Genomic DNA, 25704 nt, shown 5'->3' on the forward strand with positions numbered 1-25704 from the left:
CAATACACAAACAAATAAATCTTCCACATGGACTCTAATCCAAATTATTTTTCAATGTACAACTAAGTTTTACTTTCAAAGAAATCTCATTTTAAGGGTGTGACCAACATTTAATCAAATAAATTATTTCTGTTGTTGCCACTATGATTGGAATTATTAATGTAGAGTAAGAGTGTCATTATACATTATTGAGCTTGTAGAATAAAGGAGTTAGCTCCTTTAACATTCTGGCCTCGGTTTCCTCATCTATAAAATCAAGAGTCTGGCTCAAAATGGTTTCTTAATTCCCTTCTAAGTTCTATGATGCTATGACTTCAGACCTTTCAGGTTCAAATGAAGATGTTCAAGTGAAAATGAAGATGGATAATCTCTGGAGTATGTAACTGCTCCAAAATAATATGGTTCCATGCCATAATCATTGATCCCTTTCTTGAGTGAATTGGTCAATTTGATTCTGTTCCATATAATAATAACATGTATTTAGGATCTACCAGGTACTTTCCCATGGCAACTCAGTAGCTCAGTGGCTAAAGTGTCTGGTCTAGAGTCATAAAGATCCATCTTCCTGAGTTCAAATCTGACCTCAGACATTTACTAGCTCTGTGACCCTGGGAAAGTAATTTAATCCTATCTGCCTCAGTTTCCTCAATTATAAAATTAGCTGAAGAAAGAAATGGCAAACCGTTCTCGTATCTGCCAAGAAAACTCCAAATAGGTCATGAATAGACAGACATGACTAAAAATGACTCATCAATAATAACAACAGAATCTCCAACACCCTTCCCCCACCAACTGCAGACTGGGCTGAGAGCCATGGTGAGAATCATGCTGACTCAGTTCCCAGGGGAAAGGCTACAACAATTACTGAATACCTTGATAACAGGGTAGGAAGCACAGCTCCCTTCAGCTTCCACACCTTCACATACACCTTTAGCTTCTGCAGCCAGCTGAGGAAGTTCTGATGTGAGGGCTCATTACTACTTCATCAGCTTACTCTAGTCAATCAGCAGAGCAGAGAAGAAGTTCCTTCAGTACAGAATAACCCAAACCCACAGATACAGCAAATATTCAGAGGAGCAATATTAAAGCCAGTGACAGGGGGAAAAGAAGGGAAAAAATATGAGTAAACAACATAAAAGAATAAAAAAGAAATTACTACCAATAGCTTCTATCCAGGTAATGAACAAAGGGCAAATGGAACAGAGGAAGATCAAGGAACACCAAACAAAAACACAGAAACTCCAATGAATTGGACTCAGCTTTTGGAAGAACTCAAAACACAATTCAAAAAATAATTAATCTAGAAACAGAGGCAACAAGAGGGAAAAGTGAAGATTGAAAGAATCCACAGATTGCCTCTTGCATTTAATCCCCAATTGACAACACTCATGAATGTTATAGCCAAATTCCAGAACTACCAGTCCAAGGAAAAAATACTATGAACTGCTAAGAAGAAACCATTCAGATATCATGGAACCACAGTTAGGATAACACAGGACCTGACTGCATCCACACTGAAGGACCAAAAGGAATAGAATATGATGGAAAGCAAGGGAACTATATCTACAACCAATAATCAATTATCCAGCAAAATTGACTATATTCTTGAAGAGAAAAGTATGGTCACTAAATAAAATAGAAGACATTCATGTATTCCTAAAGAAAAGACCTGACTTAAGCAGAAAATGTGTTGCCCAAACACAGAACTCAAGAGAAACATCAAAAGGTAATTAAGAAAGGAAAAAAAATAACAACCAAACAAAAAAACTTTTTTTAAGGAACCCAATGAGTTCAAATTATTTGTATTCCTATAAGAAAAGATAATATTGGTAACTCTTAAATATTGTTATTATTATCAGAGTAGCTAGAAGAAGTATACTTAGAGGGAACAGTGACAAACTGTATAGGAAAAAATGTCAAAAAATATATATATTTATACACACACACACACACACACACACACACACACATATATATATATATATATATATAAACTAGGGGTAAAAAGAGGATAATGCTAAGGGAATTAGGAAAAGAAATAAAAAAGGGTCATTTTGTATTTAAGAAACAAGCACATGAGGAAGATGAGGAAAAGACGACATCAATGGGAGTGTGAAAGAGCTTGAAAGACAGTCTCCAAGAAAATTTTAATTATTACAGTGGAAAAGATCAGAAATGTTCAAATGGAAGGACAACCTCCAACTCCAAATTCAATCATCATCAACAACATCATCGTCAAAAACATCATCAACATCATCAACATCAATATTATCAATATCCTCAATATCATCCTCAATATCATAAACATCATCAACGTCAACAACATCATCAACATAACATCATCAATGTTATCTACATCTACTATCCATCTTTTCTTGGCCCATGTAAAAGGGAATTATTTGTTCTCTTTGAGTTTACACTTATGAAAGGGAATCCTTTATTCCCTTTGTCCATTTTGAGTTAAAACTTTGGTTAACAATAACTTAAGTACCCCTACTTAGTACCTCACTAGACTGAAGAAAAGATTAACTCTCCTTTGTATACTTTTAAATTGAATCAACAAAAGATTGAACACCTACTTAGTACTAGAGGAGAAGCTAGGAAGATACTAAGAAATTTTACACACTTAGCTGTGAATGTTTTTTGATGAGAACTTAATTTTTAAAAGGTGAGAGTTTGCGCAGAGACTGTCCTTTGCAGTGCTAGACAATTTGGAAACTGTGATTGGCCCCTGTGAAAAGGGGCAGGGACAAGAAGTCATCATAAAAGCATTTCCTGGGGGAAAAGAAGGGAAAAATATGAGTAAACAACGGATAATCAATTATCCAGCAAAATTGACTATATTCTTGAAGGGAAAAGTATGGTCACTAAATAAAATAGAAGACATTCATGTATTCCTAAAGAAAAGACCTGACTTAAACAGAAAATGTGTTGCCCAAACACAGAACTCAAGAGAAACTCTCTCTGGGCAGATTACCTTTGAGAAGATAGTCTGAAGAGATTGTCTTCTGGAGATAGTCTTCTGACTGTGGAAAGGCTTTGAGGGATTTTCGCTGGAGACTATGGCTTGGCTTGGCTTCAACTTAGACTCTGACTCCTGGACTACTTTTTTGGGTGAGTTGTGACAAGGAAATCACTTAAAAGACTGATAGTGTGATTTTGTAAAAGATTAAACAACCATATCAAAATGTGCTAATTAATAAAACAGTGTCAACCTGAAAGGAAATTCTTAGTGTCATTCAGAAGTTTTCATTTTCTGGCTCTTTGGTTTAAGAGATTATCAGTGACTTGCATGAAGATATTCAAAGAATGGTTGTAAAATTGACAAGAAAATACAAATGTAGGAGAGAGGGATTGTATATTGGATGTCAAAATCAATATTCCAAAAATTTGACAGGCTAGAACCATGGGTCAAATATGACAATATTAAAATTAATGGAAATACATGTAAGGCCCTAAAAAAATAACAACAATACATACTTTGCAATGGGGCAGGTTAGGTATAATGTGGGATATAGAAGTATAAATATTTCATTTTTGTCACTGTAGTTGCAGTGACTAGAACATAGTACCCACTTTCTAAGTGTCTGGTTAATTGGATTTGATATAAGTTGGATAACTGATCCTTGATTTCATGGAATTACAATCTGGAAGATAAAAATAACAACCATGTAAGGACAAAAAAAGTCAAATTAGTATATAGGTGAAAAATAACATGATGGCTCTACTTCCAAAGAAGCCTAGAGAAAAGGACCATGAATGGTACTTTTCCCCTAAATTCTAGTCAGCCATCTTGCATTTGCATGACAATTGTCATGAGAGAGATGATATACCCCTATAAACTCACCATTACTTCTGTCTGAAGGACATAGAAATGGGCTAGATTTACTTTAAAAATAACATTTTTCCTTTTTCCAATGCTAAATTTGGGTGCTCTATTACTTGAGTTAGAAATTTTGCCTCTATTCTTTAAGTTTTTTTTTTCTCAGAGAAATGCCAACATAATTCTAAAATATCATCCTCCACTTTCCCCCCTGTCCTTGATTATGTTGCTCCTGTTATTTCTTATATACTTATACTATATTAAGGGGAATTTCCATTGGTATTGCCTTTCCCTCATATTATAAATTACTCTAAATAAAAGGAAACACTTTCTGCTTTTTACTGGATTCTCTCCAGTACTCAGTGTCCATTGGGTAGTTCATAACTATTTGATAACTACAGACATTGGTTTGTTTCTCTCACTATGTACATCTGTTGCACAAATCTTACAAATATGAAAGATACACTTTTTCTCATTGGATACAAGCTCTAAAAAGTGAAAAAACTAAAACAGACTTATTGACTTTGGAATATCTAAAAATGGATATTAGCAATTTATTGGATTCAATCTTGATAAGAAGTGATGTGACATCTGCCAATCAGCATATACTCATTTGTGCCTTATGGTTACATTTGGTATTGGCTACTTTGGGTATTCAGTAGGTATTTTGGACAATATTATATAGGAACAATATTACAGTTCTGACAGTCAGAAATAGCTGAATTGTGTTAAATTCTGTGTCCTCAAGGCTGCCAATAACATTGAACTGTCTTGCATTTCAAAAAGAAAATCTTATCCTTTAAATAAGTGTAAAAAATACTCAGCAAACCAGCAATGAATGAAAACTGGGTGATAATAAAGCAATATTTTAAGGATACATGATTTCATCATAGTTTGTACACCTTCCAGTAATACAGACTGCATTTCAGCTGGGCCTTTATAGACACACTCTTTATGTCTATCAACTGTTATTATTATATAGCTTAGAGCAGCGGTTCTCAACCTCTCAATTTGTAGCATTGAGAATACATAATGCATATCAGGTATTTACATTCCGAATCATAACTGTAGCAAAATTACAGTTTTGAAGTAGCCACCAAAATAAATAATTCTTTGGTTTGGGGTCACTGCAACATGAGGAACTGTATTGCGGGGTCATGGCATTAGAAAGGTTGAGAACCACTGCCTTAGACACAGATATTCATTCTGGGAGCAGAGTGACTTCCCCATTTAGTTACAGGTATCAGTGGTGATAGAGTCACTGGAAGTTAATGGTTGTGCCTCTGCTAGGTTCCTATTAGTTGATAGAACACTAAACCAAATGTCAGGAAGGCCTGACCTCAAATATAGCTATATGACTCTAGATCAAGTCAATTAAATCTTTTACCTTCGTTTCCTCAATTGTGAGGCTCAATTGAGATTTCACATATATATGTATATCTATCTATCTATCTATCTATCTATCTATCTATCTATCTATCTATCTATCTATCTATCTATCTATCTATATCTCATATATATCTCCCCACATATCATGTACATATATGATATTTATATAAATCTATAAAGTGCTTAGCACAGTGTCTGGGACATATTAGTCAATATACAGATACTTATTCCCTTCCATCTTTTTTTGAAACCAGTTGCCCAAATTATTTCCATAATGATTTAATTACTTAAGGGAAAGATTAACCCAGAAAGATGTGGAATGCCACTTTTTCTCACCAGAGGATTATTTTACAATGCTCACAATTTAGTTCAGAGTTAAAAAATAATTCTCCATAGGCTAGTTGTTTAATATTTGGTCCTCTGGATGTCATCTAATCATAAATATCTGATCAAGAACAGTAAGGCACATATATCAGCAAAGATAAAATTGCCAGTAAGAAAAGATGAGTAATAGTGATAATGGTGAGGGAGACACATGACACTTGGCAAAAGAGGAAGTATGTTGCATTGACAGAAACATCTGTAGAAACTTGGAAATGGAAGGATATGGAAGGGAGAATAGTGAGATATTAACAAAAGATCCTTGAAAGGGAGCACTATGGTAGAGGAATGAATGCTAACCTCATCTCATTCAGGTGTTCTGCCAAGTGAAGTCTGACATAATCATGGTCTTTGTGAAAGAATACCTTCTTAGGAAATTATAGGGTCTCAACTCTCTTTGAGCCCGGATTAAAATTCCTTTCGGTATCCTATAATTTGGAATGAAGTTCTATTTTTGAGCTTTACCTGATGCTTATAAGAGTTCTTTGTGTGAATGCTAGATACTAAAGTTCTCAATTTCCATCTGTGTGAACAATGAACCCTAAAGTCAGAGGTGCTTTGAATATAGTAGGATTCTTTGTGTCATCAGGGAGATTCCAACACAAGCTTGACTTTTTTATTGATGTATGCTTTCAATCAACCAACCAACATTTATTAATCTCCTATTAATGTGTCAAGTATTGTAATATTCACTGGGTGTACAAAAAGAGGCAAAAGGCAGTTTCTACCCTCAAGGATCTTATAATCTAATGTTTGTTGTTGTTCCATTATGTCTGACTCTTTGTGACCCATTGAACCATAGCACACCATGGTCTTCTATTCATTATTTCTCAGTCTGTCCAAACTCATGTTCATTGTTTACATGACATTGTCTATTGATCTCATCCTCTGCCCACCCATTTTCCTTTTGATTATGATTTTTCATATCATCACAGTCTATTTCAATGAGTTCTGCTTCCTCATGATGTGACCAAAGTATTTAAGTTTCATTTTCAGTATTTGATCTTCTAGTAAATAGTTTTAATTAATTTCTTTAAGTATTGACTGATTTCATCTCCTTGCTGTCCAAGGGTTCTCATAGGTCTTCTCCATCACCAAAATTTGAAAGCATCAATTCTAAGATGCTCACCTTTCCTTATATTCCAACTCTTACAGGCATACATGGTTATTGGGAAAACCATAACTTTGACTCTAGAGATTTTTGTCAGTAAAGGGAGAATTTCCTTCCTGGTATCTGTCTTCATATTTTTCAGTCTCTCTGTAGCTTCTGATACTACTGGCCACTTACTTAAGAAATTATTTAAGTAGTTTTCCATGGTTACATGATTCTTGTTTTTTCCCTCTCCATTCCCTCTCCCCACTCATAGAGCTGACAAGCAATTTCACTGGGTTATACATAAATTATCATTCAATACCTATTTCCATATTATTCATTTTTGTAATCATCTTTTAAAAATCAAAACTCCATATCAAATCAAATGCTTTCTTTCTGCATTTCTACTCCCACAGTTCTTTCTCTTGATGTGAATAGCTTTCTTTCTCACAAGTCCCTTGAGATTGTCCTGGATCATTGCATTCAGTAGCAATCAGTAGCAAAATTGATTACATATGATCATCCCACAATGTTTCAGTCTCTGTGTAAAATGTTCTCCTGGTTCTGTTCTGTTCATTTACCTCTCCATAAGTTTGTGGAAGTCTTTCCAGTTTGTGTGGAAATCAAGCAGTTTGTTGTTCCTTATTGCATAGTAGTATCCCATCAACATCATATAACACAATTTGTTCAGCCTTCCCCAACTGATGACACTCTCTCATTTTCCAGTTCTTTGCTACCACAAAGAACATGTCTATGAATATTTTTGTACAAACATTTTTTCCTTATTATCTCTTTTGGGTTCAAACCTAGTAGTGGAGTGCATGTATTCTTTTAAAGCCTTTTGGGCATAATTCAAAATTGCCTTCCAGAATGGTTAAATCACTTCACAACTCCAACAGAATTGTATTAGTCTCCCAATTTTGCCACATCCCCCTACAACATTTATTATTTTCCTTTACTGTTATATTGGCTAATCTGCTAGGTGTGAGGTGATACCTGAGAGTTGCTTTGATTTGCATTTATTTAATTAGGAGGGATTTAGAATACTTTTTCATGTGATTATTGACAGTTTTGATTTCTCCATTCAAAAATTGCCTATTCATATCCTTTGACCATTTGTCAATTGTGGAATTGTGTGATTTCTTGCACATTTGACTTTGTACAAATTTTTTTAAATTTAATTTAATCAAAATTATTCATTTTACATTTTGTAATATTTTCTAAAACTTGCTTGGGCTTAAATTCCTTCCTTTTCCATAGATCTGACAGATATACTATTGTGATAGAGGAATAATCCAGAGATTTTGAGTGGCAGAGACTGGAAGACATGCAAAGATTTCCATTTGCAGCAAGGGATGGTTGAGAAGGCTTGGAATTTTGAGGGAAGAGATTCCAGGTGGGAGGCCATTGATCTCTCTCTCTTTATTGAGACAGCAAAGATCAGAGATTATCTCTTGAGCTATTCAAATCCCTCATTGAATTTAACCACCTCTTCCCTCCAAACATACCAAGAAGTATGGCAGAAACCTGAGAAGAATAAGAACAGCATAACAAGATCTCATACAGCTCCTATGATGCCCTGAATCTGGACATTGGCTCTACTGTGATAAAGACCAGGTGTCACAAACCTTGATCCTCTCAGAGACCAGGCTGGCAAGCCTGAGTCTCTCAACTTTGTAGGGAGGGAAAAAAGATATTTTATATAGACAAGGACTTCCTTTACCCTTTTTCCTATAGACTCTAACCTGCAGACATTTTTCTTATCTTATCCATAACCAAAATTTGTTAGAATAAAGTAGTCAATTATCCTAAATTGACTTCCTTGTCATAGTGGAAGAGGTAGAAAGCTGATTTCTCTCTCTTTCCCAAAGGGAAGAGGGTCACCTATTAAATCAGTTATTAGAGGGGAGTAAAGGCAGGATTAATGGGGAGACATATTTAAAGACGGAAGTGGGGAATCCATTTCACCTTCCTTCTACCTTCTGGGCATTTATCATCAACTCTTTCTCCATTATACCCAAACCAACCCTCTAATACATGATTCTATGTTTACCTGATTTATTTATGATTTCACTCTTTATATTTAAGTAATTTATCCCTCTTGAATTTACCTTGGTATAGGATGTGGGATGCTGATCTAAATTTAATATCTCCAATACTAAAGTCATTTACACCTAGTCTAGCCCATTGATCTACCCTCCTATCTCTTAGTCACTACCATACTGTTTTGATAATCTCTGCTTTGTAGTACAAGATTTGGTACTGCTAAGCTCTCAACCTTCACATTTTTTTCATTAAATACTTTGATATTTTTTATCTTTTGTTCCTCCAGATAAACTTTGTTATAATTTTTTTCTAATTTTATAAAAAACATTGTGGGTAGTTTGATAGGCATGGAACTGAATAAATAAATCAGTGTAGGTAGAATTGTCATTTTTATTCTATTATCTCATCCTACTCATGAACAATGAATGTTTTTCCATTTGTTTAGATCTAGTTTTATTTGTGTGAAAAGTATTTGTAGTTGTGTTCATATAATTCCCGAGTTTGTCTTGGCAGATAGATTTCCAAATATTTTATTTTGTCGATTGATTTTTAAAAATCTTTTTTACTTAATAAATTAGTTTAGAATATTTTCCCATGGTTACATGATTCATGTTTTTGTCAAATTGTAAGTTCTTGTTCCAAAAGATGGGGTCTTTGGGTTTATCTAACACTAGCTTGCTGAGATAATTTCGAATAGCTAACAAATATAAGTTGTGTTAACTGCCCCTTTTTAACTAATTTTCCTAATAATTTGTGACTGAAGCATTTGGGATGACAATTCTAAACTGTAAGTTATCAGTCTAGGCAGATGACCAAAAAAAAAATGTGTCTACAGTGATGGTTTCCTCTTGGTTACTTTTGCTATTGGGTATGAAATCTTGTGAGACTCATAATATGGAGAGTATCTGGAGGGAATTCTACTTGTTGACATTTTACACAATTAACAAAATTTTTCAAGATATAAAAAATGGAATTTCTGAATACCAATGAAATACTCAGGACCTGGGAGAACTAAAATGATGAATATTGTGAATATTGACATTTGCTGAATGCTTGTGCAGTTTAAAAATATAATTTTACCATGTATCATTCAAGAATTTTAATATTCTTTGGAAATAATACTCAAGTATGCTCTATATACAACAGATTAACCTTAGTACTATCTGTCCTAAATTTCTGGGGTGGGGAAAAGGGATATGCTCTACAGAAAGTAATCACTTAGGCATTTATTCAAAGCAGTCTGTTATGTGAAAAGATGCAGGGTAACTTATGTCCTAGGATGATAGAAAATAGATGGACTATCCAACTAAAAGACTATATCTCACAGCACCATAAGTGGTCCATTAAAAGGGCAAGGACTCAATGAAAATCTAGCTCTTTTGACAAGGAAGGAAATGGTGAACACAGCATTATTGATCCATTGAAAACAGAAAGCAGCAACATTCTTAAGTCATTCAAGGAAAATATTCAGTTTTATCCCTAAGTATTTTCAAAAGCTATGCTTAATTCTATATTTAGAGTACTTATTCCTGAAATGGCAAACAAACTAAGAATGTGATATCCATTGAGAAATTGGAATTTGTGGCAGGAGAGGCATTTATAAAGGTGAAAATGTGATATAGATATAGATATGGATATAGACACATAATACATATATTTATACAGATATATGTATATCTCTCTATATACACACATACACACATACACATACACATACACATATACATAATGCTTTAGTGGAAAGAACATTGGATTTACTGTCAAAGGACTTGCATTTAAGTTTCATCTCTGGATATGGTGGAGCCAAAATGGTAGAGATAAACAGATCCTCATCTGAACTCTACAAAATTATCCTCCAAAAATCTATGATGTAATGCCTTAGAACAAATTCTGGAGCAGCATAATCCACAAAAAGATAAGGCAAAATAATTTTCCAGCACAAAACACAGTAGAATTTCTACATGATCGATCTAGTGCATTGGGGTGGAAGTGGAACATAGTACACTAGGCAAGCCCCACAACAGGAATAGACCTTGGGTGTAGCTAAAGCAGCAGCAAAGGCTTCTGGAGCTCTCAGCCACAAAATGTGAGGAAGTACCAGACAATTGCTTAGAAGGAGATTATAGGGGTCCCTTTGCTGGCTCTTGGAAGAAGATCCTTGCCACATTGCCTGCACACAACCAGGTTACATTCTAGGGAGAGATCTTAGCCAGTTTTTGCAGCACCAGTGTTTACAGTCACAGGGGAGCAAGAGACCCTAGTCATAATTCCAATGGGGTAAAGAGGGCTTGGAGTAACTCATAGACCAGAGCACAGCCTTGGACTGTATTAAATACACCTGTTCTTACATCATGCCAGTTGGAAAAAAACTGAAAGTAGAAAGATCCCCAGGACTAGCTCTTAAGGCAGCTGCACAAAGAGCCTTATGCTTGGAACAGTGCTCCCTTTACCACACGTACAAAAACCAACTTTTAACAGTTTTTAAAATTAAAAGTAAAGACAAAGTCTAGAAAATGAGCAAAGAACAGAAAATTAAACTCAAACAAAAATTATTTTAGTAATAGAGAAGAAACTTAGAAGAAGACAACAAAAGCAATACTGCTGCATCCAACATCTCCAAGAAAAGTAGGAATTGTTTTCAATACCCAAAAGAATTAATGAAGGAGCTCAAAAATAATTTCAAAAATCAAATAAGAGAAGTAGAAGAAAAATTTGGAAAGGAAATGAGAGTGATACAGGCAAATTATGAAAAAAGAGTCAATAGTTTGGTAAAGGAGGCATAAAAAATGTTGAGGAAATTAATATCATTAAAAATAGTCCAACTAGCAAAAGAAGCACAAAAAAAGCCAATGAAGAGAAATTCTTAAAAATAAGAATTGGCCAAAAGGAAAAAGATATACAAAAATGCAGTGAAGAGAAGAACTTCTTGAAAGGCAGAAGTGGCCCTATGGAAAAAGAAGTACACAAATTTACAGAGGAAAAGGACTTTTTACAAAGTAGAACTGGCCAAATGAAAAAGTGGTTCCAAAGTTCATTCAAGAAAAATCATGCCTTTGAAATTACAATTGGGCAAGTGGAAGCTAATGACTCCATGAAGTATCAAGAAACAATCAAACAAAGCCAAAAAAGAATGAAAAAATAGGATAAAAATGTGAATTATATAATTGGAAAAATAACAACCTGGAAAATAAATCCATGAGAGATAATTTAGGAATTATTGGACTATATGAAAGACATGATCAAGAAAAGAGTTTAGATATATTTCAAGACTCTATCAAGGAAAACTGTCCTGATATTCTAGAACTAGAGGGCAAAATAAAAATTGGAATAATCCACTGATCACTTCCTGAAGAGGTCACAAAAGGATAACTCCCAAGAATATAATAGCCAAATCACTAAACTCCCAGGTCAAGGGGAAAATATTGCAAGGAACCTAAAACAAATAATTCACATATCATTAAGCCACAGTCATCATGACACAAAATTCAGTAGTTTCTACAAATAAAGGATAGGAGGACATAGAATATGATATTTCAGAGGGCAAAGTAGCTAAGATTTTGACCAAGAATCACTCACCCAGCAAACTTGAGAATAATCCTTTAGTGGGAAAGATGGATATTCAGTGAAATAGAGGGCTTTCAAATATTTCAGTTTAAAAGACAAGAGCTGAAATGGAAAATTTGATTCTCAAATATAAGACTCAAGAGAAGCATAAAATATAAACAGTAGAGAGAAATCAAAAGACATTCCATAAAGTTAACCTGTATACTTCTCTACTTGGGGAGATGATTTGGTCATTTGAAGGAGTATAGATAGAGAGTAAGGGTATGAATTTTAAATGATGGACTGTTATCTCAAAAATAATAAAATTAAGGTATGAGAAAGAGGAATGCATTGGCAGGATGGAGGAAGGGAGAAATAGAATGCAGTAAATTATCTCAAAAAAGAGACATGTAAGAGCTCTTATAATAGAGGGGAAGATTAGGGAGGTTGGGAGAGGAGCATGTGCAACTTACTCTCATTGGAATTGATTGAATGAGGGAAAATGTAACCAATCAACTGGGTATAAAGAAAGCTATCTCACCCTACTGAAAAGTAGGAGGGGAAGAGGATAAGAGAAGAGGAAGGGTTGATATAAAAGAAGGCAAGTTGGGGGAGGAGGAGGTAACAACCTAAAGAGAGGTAAATAGAATGGACAATAATACACCATAATCATAATGGTGTCATTTGTTTTACAAGTCTTTCTAATAAAGGCCTCATTTAAAAAAATACAGAGAAAAATAAGTTGAATATATAAGAATACAAATTTATTTCCCAAATGATAAGTAGTCAAGCAAAGTGTACAGGTAGTTCTCAGACAAAGTAATTAAAGCTCTCTATAGTTATGAAAAAATGCTCTTAATCACTATTAATTAGAGAAATGTAAATTGAAACAACTCTTAACTACCACCCCATGCCTATCAGATTGACTATAATGACAAAAAATGAAAAATTACAAAACTTGGATGGGAATATGGGAAAGCAGAGATACTTGTTGGGGGAGCTGTGAAGTAATTCAACTTTTCTGGAGGGAAATATGGACCTATGCCCCCAAATCTATAACATTACCTACCCTTTGACTCACAATATCATTTATTGGTTTGCATCCCAAAGAGATGGAAAACAAAAAGGAGTATGACATATATACAAAAATATTTAAAGCAGCTCTTTCTGGGGGGGGCAAAGAATTAGAAAATTAAGGGATACCTATCATTTGGGTATTGGCGGAATAATTATAGTGCATGATTATAATGGACTACTATTGTGCTGTAAGCAATGACAAGCAGGAGGAGCTCAGAAAAAAATAGTCTTACATGAACTGAGGCAGAATGAAATAAGCAGCAACAGGAGAACCCTGAACACAGTGACAGGAATACTGTAGAACAAACAACTGTGAATAGCAGCTATCTTCAGCAATATAATTATCTAAAACTATCCTAAAAGACTCATGATAAAAAAATGCCATCTGCTTCCAAAGAAAAAGAACTGATAGAGTCTAAGTTAGACCAAAGCTTACTTTCATCACTTTTTAAATTTTTTTTGTTTCCTTCCACAAAAGAACTAACATGGAAAAATGTTTTATATGATTGCACATGCAAAATCTGTAAAAGGCTCCTTACCATCTCAACATGGGTAGTGGGGAAGAGGGAAAGCAAGGGAAGGAAAGAATTTGAGGCTCAATATTCTTTGAAAAATATTAGAATTTATTGTTTTTTTTTATAAATGAAGTGTTGACTCTTGATTTATTAATCAATAACATGAAGGAATTAATAAGCAAAATGAATAAGAAATTCCCAGAAGAGAAAACCAATAAATTATGATAAACCTATTTTTGAAAAACTGAGTTCTCATACAGGTTATTCAGTCACATTAAAGATACTCTGATACTTAATCACTATTGTGTCTAACTGTATCAATTATATCCTTAACACTCAAATTTCTTTTCATTTTAGTTGATATACACACACAAACACTATATTCTAGACATAAAATAAGCTTTTAGTTTATACTTTTATTCATTCTAATTGAAATATTTTCTCTGCAGACTCATATCAAACTATTTCTCTCTCCCTTTACTCCTCTTTCTTCTTCCCTCCCTTCTTCCTTATCTCCCCTCCTCTGTCTCAACCTCTTTATTTCTCTTTCTTATTCTTACACACACACACACACACACACACACACACACACACACACACACACACACACACACTCTGTACTTCTATACTAGCTTATTCCCTTATCTCTGTCTATCTTCTTTCATGTTAGCTGTACTCCCTGCTTTTTTTTTTACTTGGTTACTTTGTTTTTTTTTAAACAATATTTTATTTGATCATTTCCAAACATTATTCATTGGAGACAAAGATCATTTTCTTTTTCTTCCCCCTCCCCCACCTCTCCAATAGCTGACGCACAATTCCACTGGGTATCACATGTGTTCTTGATTTGAACCCATTTCCATGTTGTTGGTATTTGCATTAGAGTGTTCATTTAGAGTCTCTCCTCAGACATGTCCCCTCAACCCCTATAGTCAAGCAGTTGCTTTTCCTCGGTGTTTTTACTCCCACAGTTTGTCCTCTGCTTGTGAATAGTGTTTTTCTCCTAGATCCTGCAGAATTTATTGTTACATGTAATAGGGAAAATAAAATAGAATCAAAAATTAAATTTCATCTCTGATAATTGCCATATATGATCTATATAGACTTCTTACCTCCATTTTACAAATTTAGCCAATTAGGAAATACATCCTAACAGTAGCACATGCCATTGGAAGGAGTTCCTAACTCCAGCATAATTGTTTCTTCTCCCAGAGCACCTCTGCCTGTGACAAACATTCTCTAGGAGAGTGACCTAGAGTAACATTTCTTTTCATTTTGGGTAGGGCAGAATAAGTAGCATGGGATGAGTAGGCATGAATGTGTTGCAGTTTGCATGACATTTCTCAGTATATTTTCTTTCCTCAAAATCTACTTCTTTTATAAAGTCCCCAATGATTGTTGATGGTACCACTATCTTTCCTCTCACCTAATTTTCCAACCTTAGTGTCATTACTTCTCACTCTCCCTTAGCTCACATACCCAAACATTTGCTAAACCTTATTGTTTCCACTTTGAACATATCTGACATCTCTTCCATCTTTTTGACACATACTCTTTACCCTTATTTAACCCTTTATTGAGTAATACAAGTGCTGCTGAATTGATTTTTCTGCCTCAAATCTCTTTTATAGTTAATGCATCCTCCATTCAACTGTCAAACTGGTTTTCTGAAGCTTATCTGACCATATCACGTTATAAATCATTAAACTCTTATGTCTTCTCAATGGCTCTAGGGTCAAATATTATTTTATTCTTATTTCATCCTTTTAACTTCCTATCATTGAAAGTTTTATAATATATATAATCATTCATTTATACTACATGTATATAACATATATAAGATTTACATACATACATATATACTTATATAGCTATATATGGGAGTGTGTGCTCAAATAATTTTAATGAAAGAGATTAAGATAAAAATATTTAGAGACCACTGCCTTACACTTTTAAATTCTCAGATTCTATTATTTATTCAGAATTATTATTTGTATAAGGCACACATAATAGTCTGAGATCTACAAAAAGGACCATACCAAAAAAATCCCATCAAAACCAAAACAACCTAATTTCAAATATTTGGGTATACTCCTTGGCTAATTAAAATTTCTCCCAATGGACTCCCAATGCACCATCTTCTTAATGCAAATATTTTTGCATAAAGAAACATCCTGTATTAATTAACTGCATTGCGTAGGGAAGCATATACAGGCACCATCTATCACAAATGGATCCTTTAACACTCAGCCCTCACAATTGCACAAAGTAGCTACCTTTTGTGGTTTTAATTCCTGAAGGAATAACAAGAGATATTGATCTTTTGCTCCGGTGAGCTAAGAACATCTCCATTGGTGCATCTGATGGAATAAATTGTTTCCATTTTTCCTCTAGCTGTCTTTAAATGACACAATCAAGAAAATGCATACAATTCTTATGTGTATACTTAGTAGTATTGCTCACCATGTTGTCAGTATGACAGACTGTATCAATAATACACTAATCTTTATGAACCTACATGAATAATCGGCACATAAGATTACCAGGCTAACCATCTTAAAGGTCAATCTTTTACAACATGGGTTTGTAAAACCATTTATAATTTTTGTTCCCGCTCTGATTTTAAAGACTCAGTAACCAATTCAAGGCACTGGCAAAACAGGTCCAGAATGAGTAGTTGTGAAATGTGTACCTTCTAGGAATGTTGTGTAATATAATGGAAAGGGCATTGGACTGAGAACAGGACACTTAGGTTCTACTCTAGTCATTGCATAAGAAATGTCAACATTGGAATGGAATGGTAGACAGAGGGCTGACCTGCATTAGGAAAACAGATTAACATTGTGTCTGTGACATATACTGGCTATGTGTCTTTGGGCAACTCTCCACACTTTAAGATGCAGAAAGGGTGTTGATCTGCCATTGCCAGAGGATATCTTTCTCTAGGAGTTTCCTATATACATAATTCCAGTTGAATCTCTTTACTTTTGCTAACTGTCTTGTTCATCCCTTTTCAGGCCATAGGTTCAGTCATAACATAATGATCATACTGATGATAACAATTTCCCAAAAACAATGCAGCCAATTTACTTCAAATTTAATTTTGGTCCAGATTTGCTGTCTGTTCAAGTGAAATGTCCATCCAAATGCAAATTATATTCTTGTAAATTGGCATCCCATCATTGATGCTATCTAGGTATGAGTAGAGAATTCCAGGATCTCAGAGAAACTGATTTTATACTTGATCCAGAAGTCAATATAAAGATTGGGGTATAAATAGGCTATTACATATTGTCAAGGATAACTGGATGAAAAGCAGTATTAGATTATGAAGTCCATGTATGTTTGAAAGCTCTATGTAGTTGGAATGGCTGATGGACTCGTATGCAAAAAATATTCAAAGAACTAAAGAGGGGTTCATATCTTTTCTATGAGCGCTTTGAGCCCCTTTGCTATTTTGATGAAGCCTATGGGTCTTTTCTAAGAACATGGTTTTTAAATATATAAAATAAAATAAATAAGATGATAAGTGAAATAAATTTTATTAAAACAGTTATAAAATATTAAAAAAACAAATTCAGAAACTTCAGGTTCAAAGTTAGATTAGAGAAAGAGTTCCTCATGCAGGGTGCACTAAGACTTTTGGAAACTGTGTATATTCAAGTAATACAAATTCACCCATTAACTATATATGAAATGCATGTTTCATTTTGTGCCTATTGCCAATTAACTGTCTGGCAAAATGTGAGTAGAAACTTGATCTATTATCAGTCTGAAGTCATGATGGACCATTGTATTAAGCATAGTTCTTAAGTCTTTCAAAGTTGATTTACTTTATATTATTATTAATTTTATAGTTTTATATTTATACTTTATTGTTGTATTAAAAGCCATTGTGTACTTTGTGCTTTTGTTTCTGCTCACTTCACTCTCTATTGTTTCACACAAACCTTTTCAGTTTTCTCTGAAGCCATTAATTTTTATGGCATAATAATTTTCCACTACATTTGTGTATAATTCCCCAGTTGATCAGCATTCATTTTATTTCTAGCTCCCCATATAGTAAAAAACATGTTACTATAAATAAATTTGTATATGTGAGTTCTTTCTCTTTGTCTTTGATCTCTTTAGGAGCATATGTTTAGTATTCCTTGAGCAAAGGATATTCATAATTTATAAACTTTTGGTATAGTTCCAAGTTGCTTTCTATACTATTTGGACCAATTTGTAGCTCCCTCAAAAATGTTTTAGTGTACATGTTCTCCCACAAACTCTCCAGCAATTGCAACTTTCCTTTTGGTTATCTTTGCTGATCTGATGGGTATGAAATAGAAAAACTTAATTTAATATTTCATCTTTCTCTTAATATTAGTGATTTGGAATATTTTTATATAATTGGTATTAGTTTGTTGCAAAGATTTAAAATTTTTGCTTTTCTTCAGGGAATATGCATTATGCATAAAGGCACCACAAACAGATAATTAAATTATATCAGTATAGTATGTGTGTATATATACAAATATGTATATACACACATAATACTCCTATATAGCAAAGTGATTACAAAAGAGTAGTAATAGTAAATAGGGAAAGTGACTTATTGTTAATTTATTTTAATACTTTGTAATCTTACCTCAGAAAATCACTTAATTAATCCATATTACATGAAATTGAACTGTGTGGTTATTTTAGAATGTGACCTTAGATACTTTCTAGCTGTGTTACCCAGGGAAAATCACTTCACCCTAATTGTCTAGCTCTAACTCTCTTCTGCCCCAGAACTGTTACTTTGTATTGATTCTAAGCCAGAAGGTAATTTTTTTGAAACTTTACATCAGTGTTTGTTCTTGTTATTGAAGTTATTGATGACTCAGACATAAGATATCATTTCAGTTATAACCTGACAGCCTAAAAAACAACCAGTCTAAGTTTGCCTACTTTTCATTTATATGTCTGCATATAACATGCAAATAAATGTTTTCTGAGTGTCTTCACTATTTTCTAAGGACAGCTGAATGATGATAGGATGATAGACTTGGGCCTGGAAGGGATCCTAGAAGCCTAAGCTAGAACTAATCAATTTTGTAATTGAGGAAACTGAGATTTGGATAGATTATATGTCTTACCAAGGTCATGCAGGAGAAAACTGGCTCCTAGTTCTCCTCCTATTTATCAGACTACCCCTTTGCCTCCATTGCTGGTTTTTTATTCAAGGTGTGTCTGCAAACCATGGATATGCTTCTGTCTTGTCATCTTCTCTTTTCTCTTCATATTAGCTCTTTTGGTGATCTCAACAGTGTAAATGAATTTAATGATTTCTCTTTTTAAACTTTTTAAAAAATTTTAATCAAATGAAGAAAAACATTTTCACAATTATTTTCTGACTTTTTTACAATTCAGATTCTCTCCCTCCCTCTCTTTTACATTTCCTGACTCTACCAATGGTTTGTTATATATATATATATATATTTCTGTATTCCCTATGTCATAAGAGAAGACATATATGTATAATTAACAAAACTCATGAAGGAAAGAAAATAAAAGATGGCATTCTTGTATCTGCAATTAGATTCTAGCAGTTCCTTCTTTGGCTTTGGATAGCATATTTTATCATGAGTCCCTTGGGATTATCTTGGGACCTCACCGTTGAACATAGAATATTTATTACTGTATATCCTGTTTTCTAGGTTCTATGCCCTTATATCAGTTCATGTAAGTCTTTACAAGTTTTTCTGAATTCAACTTATTTGTCATTTCTTATGCCAAAATAGTATTATACTACAACCACAATTTCTTTATCCATTCCTCAACTGATGGACAACCCCTCAGTTTCCATTTCTTCACCATTACAAACAGAGCTGCTAAAATATTTTCCGCAAGTATGTATCTTTCCCTTATTTCTCATTACTTCATAATATAGACAGTAGTGATTTTGCTGTATTCAAGAGATATGCCATAACAATTTCATGTCCCTTTAACCATGGTTCTAGATTGCTTCCCATAATGGTTCTATTGGTTCAGAATTCTACCAACAATGTATTAGTGTCCCACCTTTCCCTCATCCTCTCCAAACATCTATCATTTTCATTTTTGGACATATTAGCCAGTCCTAGAGATATGAAGTAGTATTTCAGAGTTTTCTTAATTTGCATTTCTGTAATTAATAGTGATTTGGTATATTTTTTCAGATGACTAGGGATAGTTTTAATTTCTTCATCTGAGACCTGTCTGTTCATATCCTTTGATCATTTATCAATTGCAAAATATTTTGTATTCTTATAAATTTAACTCAGTTTTCTATGTATTTGAGAGAAGAAGCAGAGATATTTGCTATAAATTCCATCCCCAAACCCAATATGTTGCTTCCTTTCTAGTCTTGGTTTCATTGGCTTTGTTTGTTAAAACCCTTTTTGATTTAATATAACCAGAATTATCTATTTCATTTTTTATGTTCTCTTTGTCTTGTTTAGTTATAGATTCTTTCTTTTCCATAAATCTGACAGGTAAAAGTTTCCATGTACCCCTAATTTGTTTATAGTGTCACCATTTATTTCTAGATCAAGTATCCATTTTGGCTTTCCATGGTGTATGGTGTGAGATATTTATCTATGCTTAGTTTATGCCATATTGTTTGCCAATTTTTTCTTAGCAGTTTTTGTCAAATAGTGAGTTCTTCCCCCCAAAACTTGGATCTATGGGTTTAACAAACACTAGGCTAGGTCATTAACTACTTTGTGTTGATTTCTTAACCTTTTTGTTCATCTGCTAATATATATTTCTTAGTCATTAACAAATTGCTTGGATGATCATGACTTTGTAGTATAGTTTGAAATCTGGCATAGCTAGGCATTCTTTCTTTATATTATTTTCATTAATTTCCTTGACATTCTTGACACTTTATTCATACAAATGAATTTTATTATTTTTCTAGCTCCAGGAAATAGTTTTTTGGTAGTGTTATTGGTATAAAACTGAATAGGTAAATTAATTTAGGTAGGGCTGTCATTTTTATCATATTGACTTGGCTTATCCATGAGCAATTAACATTTTTCCAATTGTTTAGGCTTGACTTTGTGATGTATTTATAACTGTGTTCATATAGTTGCTTAGTTTGTTTTGGTAAGTACACCACTAGGTATTTTATATTGTCTATAGTTATTTTAAATATAATTTCCTTTTCTATCTCTTGCTGTTCAGCTTTGTTGTAAATAGAAATGGTGATGATTTATGGTATTTTTTATCTTGCAACATTGCTAAAATTGTTAACTATTTCTATAATTTTTTAATTGATTCTCTGGTGTTCTCTTTGTGTACAATAACATCACTTGCAAAGGGTAGTAGTTTATATTCTTTATTGCTCTTTCTAATTCCTTCAGTTTCTATATCAGCTCTTATTGCTATAGCTAGTATTTCTAGTGCATAATTAATAGTAGTGGTGATAATGAACAGCCTGGCTTCACCCATGATTTTGTTGGGAAGAGTTCTAATTTGTCCCCATTATAGAATAATGCTTGCTGATGGTTTTAAATAGAATATGCTTTATCACATTAAGGAAAGCTCCTTTTATTCCAGTATTTTCTTATGTTTTTTTCAAAGAATCAGTGTTACATTTTGTCAAAGATGTTCTGCATCTGTTAAGATAATCATGTTTTTTCTGTTGATTTTATTATCAATTTTGTTAATTACACTGATAGTTTTCCTAATATAAGACTATCCCTGTGTTCCTGATATTAAACTCACCTGCTCATGGACTAGGATCCATTTATATAATGCTGTTATCTCCTTGCTAGTATTATATTTAAAAAATTTGAATCAATATTCAGCAGGGATATTGGTCTATAGTTTTCTTTCCTTGTTTTAAGTCTTCCTGGTTTAAGTATAAGTACCATATTTGCATCATAAAAGAAATTTGGGAAAATTCCTTCCTCCCATATTGTTCCAAATAGTTTTTGTAGTATTAGAACTAATTATTCTTTGAACACTTGTTAGAATTCATTTGTGACCTTATCTCCCCTTAGGCCTTTTTTCTTAGAAAATTCTTTGATAGCTTATTCAATTTCTTTGTCCAAAAGTGTAAGTATTTTTATTTCCTCTTTTTCTAATCTGAGCAATTTGAATTTTTGTAAATATTCATCAATTTAATTTATAGTGTCACATTTATTGGCATATAGTCAGACAAAATAACTCCCAATAATTGGATTAATTTTTTCTTTATTGGTTATGATTTCAGCTTTTTTATATTTTTAATATAGGTCATTTGTTTTTGTTTCTTCTTTTTTAAATCAAGGTAACCAATGATTTTTCTACTTTATTAATTTCTTTATAAAATCACTTACTTGTCTTTGTTTATTAGTTCAACAGTCTTTTTTATTTCATTTTTTCTCTCCACTTTACCTTTCTCCTTGAGTGCCTCCCATTTCAAACCACCTCTATTTTCCCTTGAGGAGAGTCTTACTATCTTTAATTATAACATGGATATCTCTGATACAAAATTAACTTAAATAAAAATATTATATAATTCATTTGTCATTTTGAGCTTCCTTTTGGCACTTAGAATTATGTTATTTGGCAGATGTTTGTAATTATTCTTAGATTTTTTTCTTTTCTTTTCTTGTTTCTTATTTATTAATTGTTCCTGCTCTCTTCTTCCTCTTCCCCTCCATTTCCAGATGTTTTGACCTTGTTTTTATCCTTTTACATGCTCCAGATTTTCTATTTCAACTCCCTTTTTTATATCTTGTGTGTGGCTAGGGAGTTAGATATAGATCCAAGAAGTCATTAGTTTAAATTTCTCTCTGATAAATACTACGTGTCCCAGGATATGTCATATAACCTAATTTTGAATTAAGAACTATACATTTCCAAGAAAATATGGGCTTGTTTTTATAAGAGAGAGTTTCCTCCTCTAGGAATTCCCTAAATCAAAGAAAGCATTACACCATCACCTATCTTTATTTCTCCCTATCTCTTTTCTAAGTATCCTGTTATTTTCTATCCATTTTCAATTTTTGTTCTATTTTTTTCCTTTTTCAACCATTCTCCTCTCCCAACTTTTATTGGTTATTTTCAGCAGTTCTTTCCACTATTCTTATTAAGAAATAAATACTACTATTTTGTGAGACTATAGGAAATAATTTATAGAAGCACATAGCAAAAACTTTTGAAATATAGCCTTGGTCCTCTTAATTTCTATTCTTTATATCTCTTATTTTTAAATGATTAAGCTTCATGTTTTCATACACTAAATACTTTTTAAATGATATCCAATCTTCTAGTGATTAATTACTAGCAAATTTAATCAAGGCTGCATCTGTTTTCCTTAATACATAGCAAATGTTTTCTTGGAAACCAATGGAATCCACTTTGTCTATTACTCATGAGGCTAGTGTGAAAAAATATTTAAAAAACATAATGAGATTCAATTTATTTTTTTTTCAGCTAAAAACAAAAAAAAAACCCTTGATGACTTTTTAAGGTATTGAAAGAGTTTGGGCTTGGTTTAGAGTACCTATAGAGATCAAATTATATTACAATATGAACTTCAAAAGACTATTCAAATTGCTTTAGTGTCCTAGCATGTTATCATTTAAAGTGCTTGAAATAAGTGGGCCATGGGAATCTTTTAATTATAATGATATTTGAAAAAAAATATTTATTTGAAAGTAGCACAAATACAAGTGAGATATAGCCACTTCCACATAATATTTTGCCAACAAATATTGTAATATAATAGCAATGTTAACATGCATAGTCTGAAGAACCTTCCTTTCATGAGAGTTCCCAGAATATTATCCTAGGTTCAAGGAAATTTGTTAGTTAATCCCAACTCAATGCCATATCTCATAAGTTATCACTATTGTGTTAAGTGTTAGAGCCAACTAGAAAGGCATATTAGTTCAAGATGAGTGACATTTAATAAAAGAGTATAGCAATTTAAGTGATAGCAAAAGATTTCCCTCTGCTCCATCATGTAAACCCTCCTACATCAGGGAAATTTCCATACAACAGGTAAACAAACCAACAAAACTGGAGGGCATAAAAGTAGAGAAATGATGTGACTGGAAACATATATATTCAAGAAAAATGCATGTGACTCTTTATTGATATCAATGAACTGTATTTTCCTTGCATTATATCTCTGTTTATTCAAATTTATATTTCTCACTGATCATGTAATATCTTCTCTATAGTGTGATTATCTTGGTCTTAGGGTTGCTAAGTTGTACTATTGTACTTAAGTGACACATTGAATTAAACAATGAACTTGACATAAGATTTTGAATCCTGCCTCAGACAGTTACTAGAGCTATGTGACTCCAGGCAATTTATTTAACCACTCAGTCAGTTTCTTCTATAAAATGAAATCATGGTATCTACTTCAAAGGATTATTATGAAGATCAAATGTCTTAATGTACATTAAGTAATTTAAAAAACCTTAAAGCACTATATAAATCTTGGAAATGATTATTACTCTTAAGTTTCTTTAAAACCTTCTATTTCAGGGGGCAACTGGGTAGCTTAGTGGATTGAAAGTCAGACCTAGAGATGGGAGGTCGTGGGTTCAAATCTGGCCTCATATCCTTCCCAGCTGTGCAGCTGTGTGACCCTGGGCAAGTCACTTAACCACCATTGTATAGCCCTCACCACTCTTCCACCTTGGAGCCAATACTGTAAGGAAGGTAAGGTTTTTTTTTTTTTAAAGAACCATCTGTTTCTATCTGCTACAATCTCATAGAGTCTAATTGTATGTAGCTTCTCCTTAACCAAGTTAAAGCTCTCTCATGGATAGTAAGGGGTCAAGAATCACCACACACACAAGAATTCAACAAAATCTAGTAAAAAATAAAACCTCAGACCAAGAGTAAGTCTATTTTTTTTTAACTCTTATTCCTGGTTCTTGCTTAAGATCCTTCGTCCCATTCTACCCTTTGACTTGGAATCAGGACATTTCTTTTAAACTCTCATTTGGATTGAATCCTAACAATCCATTTTGAAGTTCCATAGGAACAAGGTAGGGAGCAAGGATCCCCTCAGATCCCATTATACTTTCCAATTAAAATGTGAATACATCAAGGTTAAGAAAATAAAATTTAGGTAGGTGAAGTAGGAAGGGTCATTTATCTTTTCCCTGATCCATATTTCTGCCTTAAATTTTCATATCTATCAAAAATAAGATCATCTATTTTTTTTTTTTGCATCTGGCCCTATTTCTTCCTGGCAAAAAAAGGGAGAAGAATTAAAAAAACTGAGTCAGATTCTAGATTCCTGGGTTAAAATATCAGTATTGAAGGCAAGTTTAGTCATGATATGAAAAAATCTCTTTCTCCATGAAAGGAAAATTTTGGTAAATCTAGACAACATGCTAAAAAGCAGAGACATCACCTTATTGGTAAAGGTCTGTATAATCAAATCTATGGTTGTTCCAATAGTTATGTATGGCTATGAGAGTTGGACTATAAGGAAAGTTGAGTGTCTCAGAAGTGATACTTTTGAAATGTCATGTTGGAGAAGATTTTTGAGATAGCAACGAGTTCAGATCTGTCAGTACTTAAAGAAATTAATTCAGACTATTGGAGATCAAAGTGGAAGGACAAATACTGAAGTTTAGCTACATCATGAGAAGACAGTGATCATTGGAAAAGACTCCAATATTAGGAAAGATTGAAAGCAAAAGGAGGAGGAAATGCCAGAAGAAAGTATCAATGAAGCAAGAAATATGAACTTCAACAGATGTTAGGCAATAGTGGAGAATAGAAGGGCCTGGCATGCTGTGGTCCATAAGGTTATGAAGAATCAGACACACCTGAATGAATAAATGACAACATTTGTAGATATA

Source organism: Monodelphis domestica, chromosome 5 (genome assembly GCF_027887165.1).
Source record: "Monodelphis domestica isolate mMonDom1 chromosome 5, mMonDom1.pri, whole genome shotgun sequence".
NCBI lineage: Eukaryota > Metazoa > Chordata > Mammalia > Didelphimorphia > Didelphidae > Monodelphis > Monodelphis domestica.